General features: G+C 38.4%; 2 pseudogenes; both read right to left on the reverse strand.

Annotated features, from left to right (window-relative positions):
* Positions 1-5,993: 5,993 nt before the first annotated feature.
* On the reverse strand, positions 5,994-7,236 carry LOC129775614 (FAS-associated factor 2-like; annotated as a pseudogene).
* A 4,434-nt stretch (positions 7,237-11,670) lies between these two features.
* On the reverse strand, positions 11,671-12,953 carry LOC129775380 (FAS-associated factor 2-like; annotated as a pseudogene).
* Between the last annotated feature and the right edge of the window lie 244 nt (positions 12,954-13,197).

Here is a 13,197-nt window from a genome sequence, read left to right on the forward strand (position 1 = left end):
GATAGAGAGTAAAGATTAGAGAGAGTGAGAGCAAAGAATTGAGAGTACAGAGTAAGATGAAAAGAATGCAAAGAAAAGAGGGTCGAGAGCAAACAGTAGTTAGTAGAGAGAATAGAAAGTAGAGAGCAAACAGTAGTGAGTAGAGAAAATAGAGACTAAAGAGCAGAGAGTAAACAGTAGAGAGCGTAAAGAGTGTAGAGTGAAGAGAAAAGAGTACAAAGAGTAGAAAGCAAATAGCAGACAATAGAGCGAAAAAAGGATAGAGAGTAAAGATTAGAGAGAGTGAGAGCAAAGAATTTAGAGTACAGAGTAAGATCAAAAGAATATAAAGAAAAAAGGGTCGAGAGCAAACAGTAGTTAGTAGAGAGAATAGAAAGTAGAGAGCAAACAGTAGTGAGTAGAGAAAATAGAGACTAAAGAGCAGAGAGTAAACAGTAGAGAGCGTAAAGAGTGTAGAGTGAAGAGAAAAGAGTACAAAGAGTAGAAAGCAAATAGCAGACAGTAGAGAGAAAAAAGGATAGAGAGTAAAGATTAGAGAGAGTGAGAGCAAAGAATTTAGAGTACAGAGTAAGATCAAAAGAATATAAAGAAAAAAGGGTCGAGAGCAAACAGTAGTTAGTAGAGAGAATAGAAAGTAGAGAGCAAACAGTAGTGAGTAGAGAAAATAGAGACTAAAGAGCAGAGAGTAAACAGTAGAGAGCGTAAAGAGTGTAGAGTGAAGAGAAAAGAGTACAAAGAGAAGAAAGCAAATAGCAGACAGTGGAGAGAAAAAAGGATAGAGAGTAAAGATTAGAGAGAGTGAGAGCAAAGAATTTAGAGCACAGAGTAAGATCAAAAGAATATAAAGAAAAAAGGGTCGAGAGCAAACAGTAGTTAGTAGAGAGAATAGAAAGTAGAGAGCAAACAGTAGTGAGTAGAGAAAATAGAGACTAAAGAGCAGAGAGTAAACAGTAGAGAGCGTAAAGAGTGTAGAGTGAAGAGAAAAGAGTACAAAGAGTCGAAAGCAAATAGCAGACAGTAGAGAGAAAAAAGGATAGAGAGTAAAGATTAGAGAGAGTGAGAGTAAAGAATTGAGAGTACAGAGTAAGATGAAAAGAATGTAAAGAAAAGAGGGTCGAGAGCAAACAGTAGTTAGTAGAGAGAATAGAAAGTAGATAGCAAACAGTAGTGAGTAGAGAAAATAGAGACTAAAGAGCAGAGAGTAAACAGTAGAGCGCGTAAAGAGTGTAGAGTGAAGAGAAAAGAGTACAAAGAGTAGAAAGCAAATAGCAGACAGTAGAGAGTAAAAAGGATAGAGAGTAAAGATTAGAGAGAGTGAGAGTAAAGAATTGAGAGTACAGAGTAAGATGAAAAGAATGCAAAGAAAAGAGGGTCGAGAGCAATCAGTAGTTAGTAGAGAGAATAGATAGTAGAGAGCAAACAGTAGTGAGTAGAGAAAATAGAGACTAAAGAGCAGAGAGTAAACAGTAGAGAGCGTAAAGAGTATATAGTGAAGAGAAAAGAGTACAAAGAGTAGAAAGCAAATAGCAGACAGTAGAGAGAAAAAAGGATAGAGAGTAAAGATTAGAGAGAGTGAGAGCAAAGAATTTAGAGTACAGAGTAAGATCAAAAGAATATAAAGAAAAAAGGGTCGAGAGCAAACAGTAGTTAGTAGAGAGAATAGAAAGTAGAGAGCAAACAGTAGTGAGTAGAGAAAATAGAGACTAAAGAGCAGAGAGTAAACAGTAGAGAGCGTAAAGAGTGTAGAGTGAAGAAAAAAGAGTACAAAGAGTCGAAAGCAAATAGCAGACAGTAGAGAGAAAAAAGGATAGAGAGTAAAGATTAGAGAGAGTGAGAGTAAAGAATTGAGAGTACAGAGTAAGATCAAAAGATTGTGAAGAAAAGAGGGTCGAGAGCAAACAGTAGTTAGTAGAGAGAATAGAAAGTAGATAGCAAACAGTAGTGAGTAGAGAAAATAGAGACTAAAGAGCAGAGAGTAAACAGTAGAGCGCGTAAAGAGTGTAGAGTGAAGAGAAAAGAGTACAAAGAGTAGAAAGCAAATAGCAGACAGTAGAGAGAAAAAAGGATAGAGAGTAAAGATTAGAGAGAGTGAGAGCAAAAAATTGAGAGTACAGAGTAAGATCAAAAGAATGTAAAGAAAAAAGGGTCGAGAGCAAACAGTAGTTAGTAGAGAGAATAGAAAGTAGAGAGCAAACAGTAGTGAGTAGAGAAAATAGAGACTAAAGAGCAGAGAGTAAACAGTAGAGCGCGTAAAGAGTGTAGAGTGAAGAGAAAAGAGTACAAAGAGTAGAAAGCAAATAGCAGACAGTAGAGAGAAAAAAGGATAGAGAGTAAAGATTAGAGAGAGTGAGAGTAAAGAATTGAGAGTACAGAGTAAGATGAAAAGAATGTAAAGAAAAGAGGGTCGAGAGCAAACAGTAGTTAGTAGAGAGAATAGAAAGTAGATAGCAAACAGTAGTGAGTAGAGAAAATAGAGACTAAAGAGCAGAGAGTAAACAGTAGAGAGCATAAAGAGTGTAGAGTGAAGAGAAAAGAGTACAAAGAGTAGAAAGCAAATAGCAGACAGTAAAGAGTAAAAAGGATAGAGAGTAAGGATTAGAGAGGGTGAGAGTAAAGAATTGAGAGTACAGAGTAAGATGAAAAGAATGTAAAGAAAAGAGGGTCGAGAGCAAACAGTAGTTTGTAGAGATAATAGAAAGTAGAGAGCAAACAGTAGTGAGTAGAGAAAATAGAGACTAAAGAGCAGAGAGTAAACAGTAGAGCGCGTAAAGAGTGTAGAGTGAAGAGAAAAGAGTACAAAGAGTAGAAAGCAAATAGCAGACAGTAGAGAGTAAAAAGGATAGAGAGTAAAGATTAGAGAGAGTGAGAGTGAAGAATTGAGGGTACAGAGTAAGATGAAAAGAATGTAAAGAAAAGAGGGTCGAGAGCAAACAGTAGTTAGTAGAGAGAATAGAAAGTAGAGAGCAAACAGTAGTGAGTAGATATAATAGAGACTAAAGAGCAGAGAGTAAACAGTAGAGCGCGTAAAGAGTGTAGAGTGAAGAGAAAAGAGTACAAAGAGTAGAAAGCAAATAGCAGACAGCAGAGAGAAAAAAGGAAAGAGAGTAAAGATTAGAGAGAGTGAGAGTAAAGAATTGAGAGTACAGAGTAAGATGAAAAGAATGTAAAGATAAGAGGATCGAGAGCAAACAGTAGTTTGTAGAGAGAATAGAAAGTAGAGAGCAAACAGTAGTGAGTAGAGAAAATAGAGACTAAAGAGCAGAGAGTAAACAGTAGAGAGCGTAAAGAGTGTAGAGTGAAGAGAAAAGAGTACAAAGAGTAGAGAGCAAATAGCAGACAGTAGAGAGAAAAAAGGATAGAGAGTAAAGATTAGAGAGAGTAAGAGCAAAGAATTGATAGTACAGAGTAAGATCAAAAGAATATAAAGAAAAAAGGGTCGAGAGCAAACAGTAGTTAGTAGAGAGAATAGAAAGTAGAGAGCAAACAGTAGTGAGTAGAGAAAATAGAGACTAAAGAGCAGAGAGTAAACAGTAGAGAGCATAAAGAGTGTAGAGTGAAGAGAAAAGAGTACAAAGAGTAGAAAGCAAATAGCAGACAGTAGAGAGAAAAGAGAATAAAGAGTAAAGATTAGAGAGAGTGAGAGCAAAGAATTGAGAGTACAGAGTAAGATCAAAAGAATATAAAGAAAAGAGGGTCGAGAGCAAACAGTAGATAGTAGAGAGAATAGAAAGTAGAGAGCAAATAGTAGTGAGTAGAGAAAATAGAGACTAAAGAGTAAAGAGTAAAACGTAAAAAGTAAAATGAAAAGTGTAGGGTCTAAAGAGAGTACAAAATAGAGAGTGAGAGCCCTCGCGGACCACAGACATTTTATTGGTCGATAGTTTGGTCGTTTTCTTAATCATTATGGAGATTTGTATATAGGTACATTATACGGATTCAGTATTTTTTTCGTAAAATTTGAGCTTCTAACCAAGGCAACCCGGCTGTTTAGTTGGCTTGGTTGGGCTAACAGTCCAACCCGACCAAACTATAGACCGTTACAAATTCTGCAATCTGCGAGAGCTCTAAAGCGTAGAGTATAAACAGTAGAGATTAGATAAACTAGAGGGTGAAAAGAGAAAATGAAGGGTACAGAAAGTGTAGAGCAAGAGAGTAAAGAGTATAGAGAAGAGAGAGTGAAGATTTGATAGTAGAGAGTAGAGAAAGTAACGTAGGAAAACGAGTGAAGCATAAACCGGGCTAACTGCGGTTGGATGGTTCTGGCTAAGCACACTGTGGAAATTGAAAAACACAAGTTTTTGGAGTCCAAATTTTCTCTTATATTTCACTAATTACGCATCACTTGGTAAACCACTTTGTCGTTGGTAGTTAGGAAAAAACTGGGATGATAAACCACGTTGTGCGCTGTTTTTATGTTTGTCGGATGTTGGTGGGGTGATTGTCCTGTAGGCTCCGCTCGGCTCGCTCGGATGCTGTTCGTTTGTAATGTTGTAACTCCATTCATCTCGCTCTCGCGCGTTGCGGGGTGATACGATGGAATGAAATGGAGAGCAATTGCTTCGAGTAGTGAATGGAAAATTTCTGTTACTGACAAAATAGAGGATTTCAATTGATTTGTTCCTACATGTCAAAACACGTAAGCGCTCGCTACACGTGGCGCGAACAAAGAGTACAACATAGAGCTATGGTAAAATATAGTAGAAAAAAGAAATTAAAACGTATACAGTAGAGTGTAGAGAGGGTAGAAAATGAGAAAATTGAGAGTAGAAAGAGTAAGGAGTGGAAAGAGTAGAGAGTAAGATAGAGAGAATGGAGGAAGTAGAGAGTAGAGAATAGTGAGAGAGAGTAGAGAGTTGAGAATAAAGAGATAAATAAAGAGAGTAAGGAAAGAAAAGAGGAAAGAGGAAAGAGGAAAGAAGAAAGAGTAAGAGCAGGGAATAAACTGTAAAAAAGCGAATAGAAGGATTAGAAAGAACGAAAAGTAGGAAAAGTTGAGAATATAAAGTAAAGATTAAGGCGGTGAGAAAATAGAGACAGTAGGGTAAAATAAAATATAGAATGCAGAGCAGAGCAAAGCGTAAGAAGTAGAAAGTGGAGAACGAAGAATATAGAGAGAGAGTAAAAATTGATTAGTTCTTGAGTTATGGAGAAATTTATGCCTGATTTGTATTATAAACAAATCAGACTATATAACGCACACCAACAAACCGGCTCATTCGTGAAGCCGAAAACGTTTTTTTATTAGTCGGTTTGGAACTAACCGATTTTAAAAACGAATTCGCTATACGAATGTAAACGAGCGATGTATGCCCAACAGATGCTCCGCATGTATGTGTAGCAAGAGCCCTATATGATTGTCAACACCACCTTGTGACAAATACCTGCAGATATTCTTCAAATGAGCCAATATTTAATAGCCTCACCGTTGGAGATGTTATCCATCTTATTACAGTAACAAGTGTCTGATTTCATGAAGAATATTTTATTTCACCTTTAAATAATTGAGGAATATGAACTGTTTGATAAAACATAACATAATGAATAATTTTTCTCACTATTGTGTTTTCTCAGGCTGCTGATAGCCCGTGTGCATATACTTATTAAATTACACGGATAATGTCCAATCATCAATTTAGAAGAGAACCAAAACATAAAACCAACATAATCACAACATCAGGGCATCAAATGCGTTGTTTTATTCTTTCTTTCTTTGTTTTTAAGAGGCTTTAAACTTTGAAGTTCATTCGCCTCTATATACTTTATTATTGACAACTTTGTAAATTTTGGAACTTTGCTAAGGGTTTTCCATAAAAAAAAAGCTTCTCTGTAAAAGGGAAAAAAGCATCACTCTCGGCAAACAAAAATTGCTGCCTTTCCTCTGCAAGTATGTCTTCTTCAAACCTTATGTTTATCCAATCCAGTCTCAAAATCCATTCTTTTAAATCTTAATTGTTTTGCTCACACTCAACATATCGTTATTTGCATCTTTTACTCTATGCGTTCAGATCGGCTACGAGCAGCACTTCGCGGTTTTTCAAACCTGCCTCAACTAATTTGGGCAACGGATCTTCTGTTGGAGCACACTGTAATACCCGCTTCGGAAAGTTAGTGGTAATTTCGAACGAGTCCGGTGCCTCCGGATGGCAGAAAATAAAATTATGTACATCTTAAAAACCTGTGGGGTGTGGGACGCAAGGAATCTCCGTTCTAACCGCAAACCACTCGGTAGTTTGAAGACTATGCTGATCGTGCCGGGTGCTCCCGGCTTTGGCTCGGAAGGCACTTGAGAAGCTAATTCCGTTTTGAGCATCTCGATGTTTTGCAACCTCTGCATCTCAGCTAGCTTATCGGCCTCGATTGCCTGTTGAGCCGCCAAAGCTTTTTCGAGTTCCTTCGGTTTCCGACGTTGTTTCTCCTGGACCGCGCGTAGCGACATTTGGTATGCATCATCCTGCTGTTGGCGCAGTGTTTGTGTGAGATCTCTTTCCAATCGATCCTGGCGGGCTTGGTTGTGCCAAACTTCATTGTCATTGACAACGGTTTCCATGCGTCGTATCAGTTCTTCGTCGGTCTCCATGCGTCGTATCACAGGCCCAGTACAGCATCCGCCTATTGACGTATTCGATGACCTGAGCGTTAGAAAGCGTGTCTCGGCAAAACGTGTTCGCCTCCGTGCTTGACTCGAAATGCAGATATACTAAGAGAAGTTTGAACTCACGCTTGGCGTCGTTCAACGCTTGATTTTTCGTTGTAAGTCTGAGTGAATTTCAGCACATCGCCCAAAGGGTCGGTTTCAACTGTAATGATTGAAGTCATTATTCAGAAATGATCCGTTAAACGCCGCTCATGTGTACTCACTTCTTTCTTTGTCCTTGAAAATGTTCAGAAATGCGGCCACGATCGAGGATAGTGTGCTGTAACAGAAATTGAACACGTAGTTGCCCACAAAACCAATCATTCCACCCACACCGGACGGTACGGGGGCTCCCGGTCCGCGCTGGGCTTCGAAAACATGCTGCAGGAAGCGATCGTTCACGACCTGTGGCGCACGGGTTTCAGAAGCGTACGCAGATGGACGCCCTCCTGTATATTCAAATGCTCCTGGAAAGCTACCTCCAGATCCCACTGATGACGAATCAGAATGTCCCGGCATACATTAATATCCTCCAGACCGGTTATGTGCTGGAATTTTAATACTTTTTCCGTCTGTTCATTCGATAGGCCATCACTGTCCATGATTAGAAGGCTACTTCAGCTGTCAGGTAAGCCTCTGTGTTTCACTGTGTCTCACCAGATTGAGTGCAGCTGGTGAAAGAGAACAATTTGAATTCGTCATGGTTAATACTGTCAGCATAGTAATGTTGGTACATAATTCACTATCCACATCCAAGAATCACGAGCTTATTTCAAATCACATTCACAATGAAGTGACATAACTTTTTCAGTTGACCGGTAAAGAATCGAAGCAATTTTATTAATGCTGACTGCTAGTGTAGGTAAATCATTGTAAATCATTCTATACCTTCATGTTCAACGTAATCCTACATGAAGCACTTTGATCGGTGTTTTTCGCTGAAGAACCACATAATTTCTGGGAGAAAGGGATTTTCAAGCTGTGTGAAAAATAATGTTTCATGAAACAGAAAAACAACAACACAAGAAATGATGTCAGAATGAAAAAAATGTGCAAAAGTAGGCTGGAAATCATATTTTGAGTTTTTATTTTCAATCAAAGCAAACATTTTGTTTATACGTTGCCTTTTCTCACTGATGATTATAACTACATGAGAGAAGCAGTTATAATCACCGGAAGCATCCAAAATGAAGCGAGGACTAGTTGCATCGAGGATTCCCACAGGACCGAGGATAGCTAAAAGCTCTTATGCCCGCCAGAAGACTGGAGATGGAGCAAAAAAAGGTCTTAAATCGGAGAATAGACATCGGGAATGGTTCTCGAACTACAGCGACTCGAACGAAGAAAGGATTGAGGATGAATCTCCACCACAGTTAATTCCCAACGACGCCCAGGTATGGTTTTGGAACTACAGTGATATGAACGAAGGATGGATAGAGGACGAAACACCGCCAATGCTTGTTCCCAGTGACACAAATCTTGTCTATGACGACGAAGAAGTGTGTGATTGGGAACCAAACAACATGTCCGAAATTGAAGATGCCATTTTTAGGAGGATAAAGACCGAAAGAGAGCTCTGGAAATTGAAGGCAATGAACGATAAGCTTCAACAGGAGAATCGGCGGCTAAAGGCAATGAGAGGAGTGAGCCTCATTAATCGTTGTTGCTTCAGGTTCCTCCTGTTTGTGGTAGGCGAGGTGGCGGAATCAGTATTTCATTAATTCTAAATTAATCATATAAACTAAATTATGAAGTGGTGATCGTGTGTTATTGTGTTGTGTTGAGTTGTTTTATTGTGCGTGTTTGTTATATTTGATTTTCTTGTTGCGAGTTGTTCTATTGTTATTGCGTTCTATGTTATTGTTGCGTTTCGTTTTTATTACCATTTCGTATTGCAGGATCTACTTTGACTTTAATATGAGTTTAGTTGATTTTTGGTTGCCTTGTTTTGCTTTGTTGTTGATTGTCTTGTTTTCATGTTCGTATTTATTGACTTTTTAGTAATTAGAAATTGATTATGGATTTTTGGTTGGGTTTTTCGTTGTTTATTTTCTGTTGCGGATTTTAATATTATATTTATATATTTATATATTATATTATATATTGTCATTATACATTTGAGATACTGATCATATATTTTTTATTCCGATTTTTCGATAATGATTTTATTAATGTTTTTTTTCTTGCATGAAATGTTCTGAGCTGCTGGTCAAAAAAGTTCAAGGCTTCAAGTCAAGTAACCACAGAGGATATATAATGTAAGTATTTATTTACGACTGAAACAAATTTGCAAACAAATTTGAAGTAACATTATTCTTCTTTGTCACTTATAGACTCTAGGCGAATATCCTGGCGAATCCTGAGAAGCGTAGGATCAAGCGTAAAAAAATTGGTATGTGATTTAAGTATTTATTTCATATATATGATTTGCAAATTTATAAAAGGATTATTCCTTATACACAGATGGAAGACCACACCGAGGGATGGACTTGGACTTAAGCAAAGATGAACATTCACCCCCATTAGGAATTTTCCTGTTTGAATTGTTGATTAAAAGAAATTTGGCCGAATTTAAATAAAGTATTTTAAAATGTATTCTATGCTGTTTCAATAGCTGCTGAAGAAACCAAATCTGACTGATTCCAACTAAAGTATTTCAAAATATTCTATGCTGTCTTATTACAAAAAATTGCACCTGTCGCTCATAATTTCGGTTTAATTGTTCTTCATTGTCTTCGGTTGCGTTGTTCTCTCGTCGCTAATTTGTATAAATTAATGAGGAGTGTGTTGAGAGTAATGTGTAGAGAATAAGGTATAGAAAATAGAGTGAGTAGAGGAAGTAGACAGTAAAGAGCAGAGAGTAAACAGTAGAGAGCGTAAAGAGAGTAGAATGAAGAGAAAAGAGTACAAAAAAAAAGAGAGAAAAAAGGATAGAGAGTAAAGATTAGAGAGAGTGAGAGCAAAGAATTGAGAGTACAGAATAAGATCAAAAGAATATAAAGAAAAAAGGGTCGAGAGCAAACAGTAGTTAGTAGAGAGAATAGAAAGTAGAGAGCAAACAGTAGTGAGTAGAGAAAATAGAGACTAAAGAGCAGAGAGTAAACAGTAGAGCGCGTAAAGAGTGTAGAGTGAAGAGAAAAGAGTACAAAGAGTAGAAAGCAAATAGCAGACAGTAGAGAGAAAAAAGGATAGAGAGTAAAGATTAGAGAGAGTGAGAGTAAAGAATTGAGAGTACAGAGTAAGATGAAAAGAATGTAAAGAAAAGAGGGTCGAGAGCAAACAGTAGTGATTAGAGAAAATAGAGACTAAAGAGCAGAGAGTAAACAGTAGAGAGCGTAAAGAGTGTAGAGTGAAGAGAAAAGAGTACAAAGAGTAGAAAGCAAATAGCAGACAGTAGAGAGAAAAAAGGATAGAAAGTAAAGATTAGAGAGAGTGAGAGCAAAGAATTGAGAGTACAGAGTAAGATGAAAAGAATGTAAAGAAAAGAGGGTCGAGAGCAAACAGTAGTTAGTAGAGAGAATAGAAAGTAGAGAGCAAACAGTAGTGAGTAGAGAAAATAGAGACTAAAGAGCAGAGAGTAAACAGTAGAGCGCGTAAAGAGTGTAGAGTGAAGAGAAAAGAGTACAAAGAGTAGAAAGCAAATAGCAGACAGTAGAGAGAAAAAAGGATAGAGAGTAAAGATTAGAGAGAGTGAGAGTAAAGAATTGAGAGTACAGAGTAAGATGAAAAGAATGTAAAGAAAAGAGGGTCGAGAGCAAACAGTAGTGAGTAGAGAAAATAGAGACTAAAGAGCAGAGAGTAAACAGTAGAGAGCGTAAAGAGTGTAGAGTGAAGAGAAAATAGTACAAAGAGTAGAAAGCAAATAGCAGACAGTAGAGAGAAAAAAGGATAGAAAGTAAAGATTAGAGAGAGTGAGAGCAAAGAATTGAGAGTACAGAGTAAGATGAAAAGAATGTAAAGAAAAGAGGGTCGAGAGCAAACAGTAGTTAGTAGAGAGAATAGAAAGTAGAGAGCAAACAGTAGTAAGTAGAGAAAATAGAGACTAAAGAGCAGAGAGTAAACAGTAGAGAGAAAAGAGAATGAAGAGTAAAGATTAGAGAGAGTGAGAGCAAAGAATTGAGAGTACAGAGTAAGATGAAAAGAATGTAAAGAAAAGAGGGTCGAGAGCAAACAGTAGTTAGTAGAGAGAATAGAAAGTAGAGAGCAAACAGTAGTGAGTAGAGAAAATAGAGACTAAAGAGCAGAGAGTAAACAGTAGAGAGCGTAAAGAGTGTAGAGTGAAGAGAAAAGAGTACAAAGAGTAGAAAGCAAATAGCAGACAGTAGAGAGAGAAAAAAGGAAAGAGAGTAAAGATTAGAGAGAGTGAGAGTAAAGAATTGAGAGTACAGAGTAAGATGAAAAGAATGTAAAGAAAAGAGGGTCGAGAGCAAACAGTAGTTAGTAGAGAGAATAGAAAGTAGAGAGCAAACAGTAGTGAGTAGAGAAAATAGAGACTAAAGAGCAGAGAGTAAACAGTAGAGAGCGTAAAGAGTGTAGAGTGAAGAGAAAAGAGTACAAAGAGTAGAAAGCAAATAGCAGACAGTAGAGAGAGAAAAAAGGAAAGAGAGTAAAGATTAGAGAGAGTGAGAGTAAAGAATTGAGAGTACAGAGTAAGATGAAAAGAATGTAAAGAAAAGAGGGTCGAGAGCAAACAGTAGTTTGTAGAGAGAATAGAAAGTAGAGAGCAAACAGTAGTGAGTAGAGAAAATAGAGACTAAAGAGCAGAGAGTAAACAGTAGAGAGTTCATTCGCCTCTATATACTTTATTATTGACAACTTTGTAAATTTTGGAACTTTGCTAAGGGTTTTCCATAAAAAAAAAGCTTCTCTGTAAAAGGGAAAAAAGCATCACTCTCGGCAAACAAAAATTGCTGCCTTTCCTCTGCAAGTATGTCTTCTTCAAACCTTATGTTTATCCAATCCAGTCTCAAAATCCATTCTTTTAAATCTTAATTGTTTTGCTCACACTCAACATATCGTTATTTGCATCTTTTACTCTATGCGTTCAGATCGGCTACGAGCAGCACTTCGCGGTTTTTCAAACCTGCCTCAACTAATTTGGGCAACGGATCTTCTGTTGGAGCACACTGTAATACCCGCTTCGGAAAGTTAGTGGTAATTTCGAACGAGTCCGGTGCCTCCGGATGGCAGAAAATAAAATTATGTACATCTTAAAAACCTGTGGGGTGTGGGACGCAAGGAATCTCCGTTCTAACCGCAAACCACTCGGTAGTTTGAAGACTATGCTGATCGTGCCGGGTGCTCCCGGCTTTGGCTCGGAAGGCACTTGAGAAGCTAATTCCGTTTTGAGCATCTCGATGTTTTGCAACCTCTGCATCTCAGCTAGCTTATCGGCCTCGATTGCCTGTTGAGCCGCCAAAGCTTTTTCGAGTTCCTTCGGTTTCCGACGTTGTTTCTCCTGGACCGCGCGTAGCGACATTTGGTATGCATCATCCTGCTGTTGGCGCAGTGTTTGTGTGAGATCTCTTTCCAATCGATCCTGGCGGGCTTGGTTGTGCCAAACTTCATTGTCATTGACAACGGTTTCCATGCGTCGTATCAGTTCTTCGTCGGTCTCCATGCGTCGTATCACAGGCCCAGTACAGCATCCGCCTATTGACGTATTCGATGACCTGAGCGTTAGAAAGCGTGTCTCGGCAAAACGTGTTCGCCTCCGTGCTTGACTCGAAATGCAGATATACTAAGAGAAGTTTGAACTCACGCTTGGCGTCGTTCAACGCTTGATTTTTCGTTGTAAGTCTGAGTGAATTTCAGCACATCGCCCAAAGGGTCGGTTTCAACTGTAATGATTGAAGTCATTATTCAGAAATGATCCGTTAAACGCCGCTCATGTGTACTCACTTCTTTCTTTGTCCTTGAAAATGTTCAGAAATGCGGCCACGATCGAGGATAGTGTGCTGTAACAGAAATTGAACACGTAGTTGCCCACAAAACCAATCATTCCACCCACACCGGACGGTACGGGGGCTCCCGGTCCGCGCTGGGCTTCGAAAACATGCTGCAGGAAGCGATCGTTCACGACCTGTGGCGCACGGGTTTCAGAAGCGTACGCAGATGGACGCCCTCCTGTATATTCAAATGCTCCTGGAAAGCTACCTCCAGATCCCACTGATGACGAATCAGAATGTCCCGGCATACATTAATATCCTCCAGACCGGTTATGTGCTGGAATTTTAATACTTTTTCCGTCTGTTCATTCGATAGGCCATCACTGTCCATGATTAGAAGGCTACTTCAGCTGTCAGGTAAGCCTCTGTGTTTCACTGTGTCTCACCAGATTGAGTGCAGCTGGTGAAAGAGAACAATTTGAATTCGTCATGGTTAATACTGTCAGCATAGTAATGTTGGTACATAATTCACTATCCACATCCAAGAATCACGAGCTTATTTCAAATCACATTCACAATGAAGTGACATAACTTTTTCAGTTGACCGGTAAAGAATCGAAGCAATTTTATTAATGCTGACTGCTAGTGTAGGTAAATCATTGTAAATCATTCTAT

Source organism: Toxorhynchites rutilus, chromosome 3 (genome assembly GCF_029784135.1).
Source record: "Toxorhynchites rutilus septentrionalis strain SRP chromosome 3, ASM2978413v1, whole genome shotgun sequence".
Classification (NCBI taxonomy): Eukaryota; Metazoa; Arthropoda; class Insecta; order Diptera; family Culicidae; genus Toxorhynchites; species Toxorhynchites rutilus.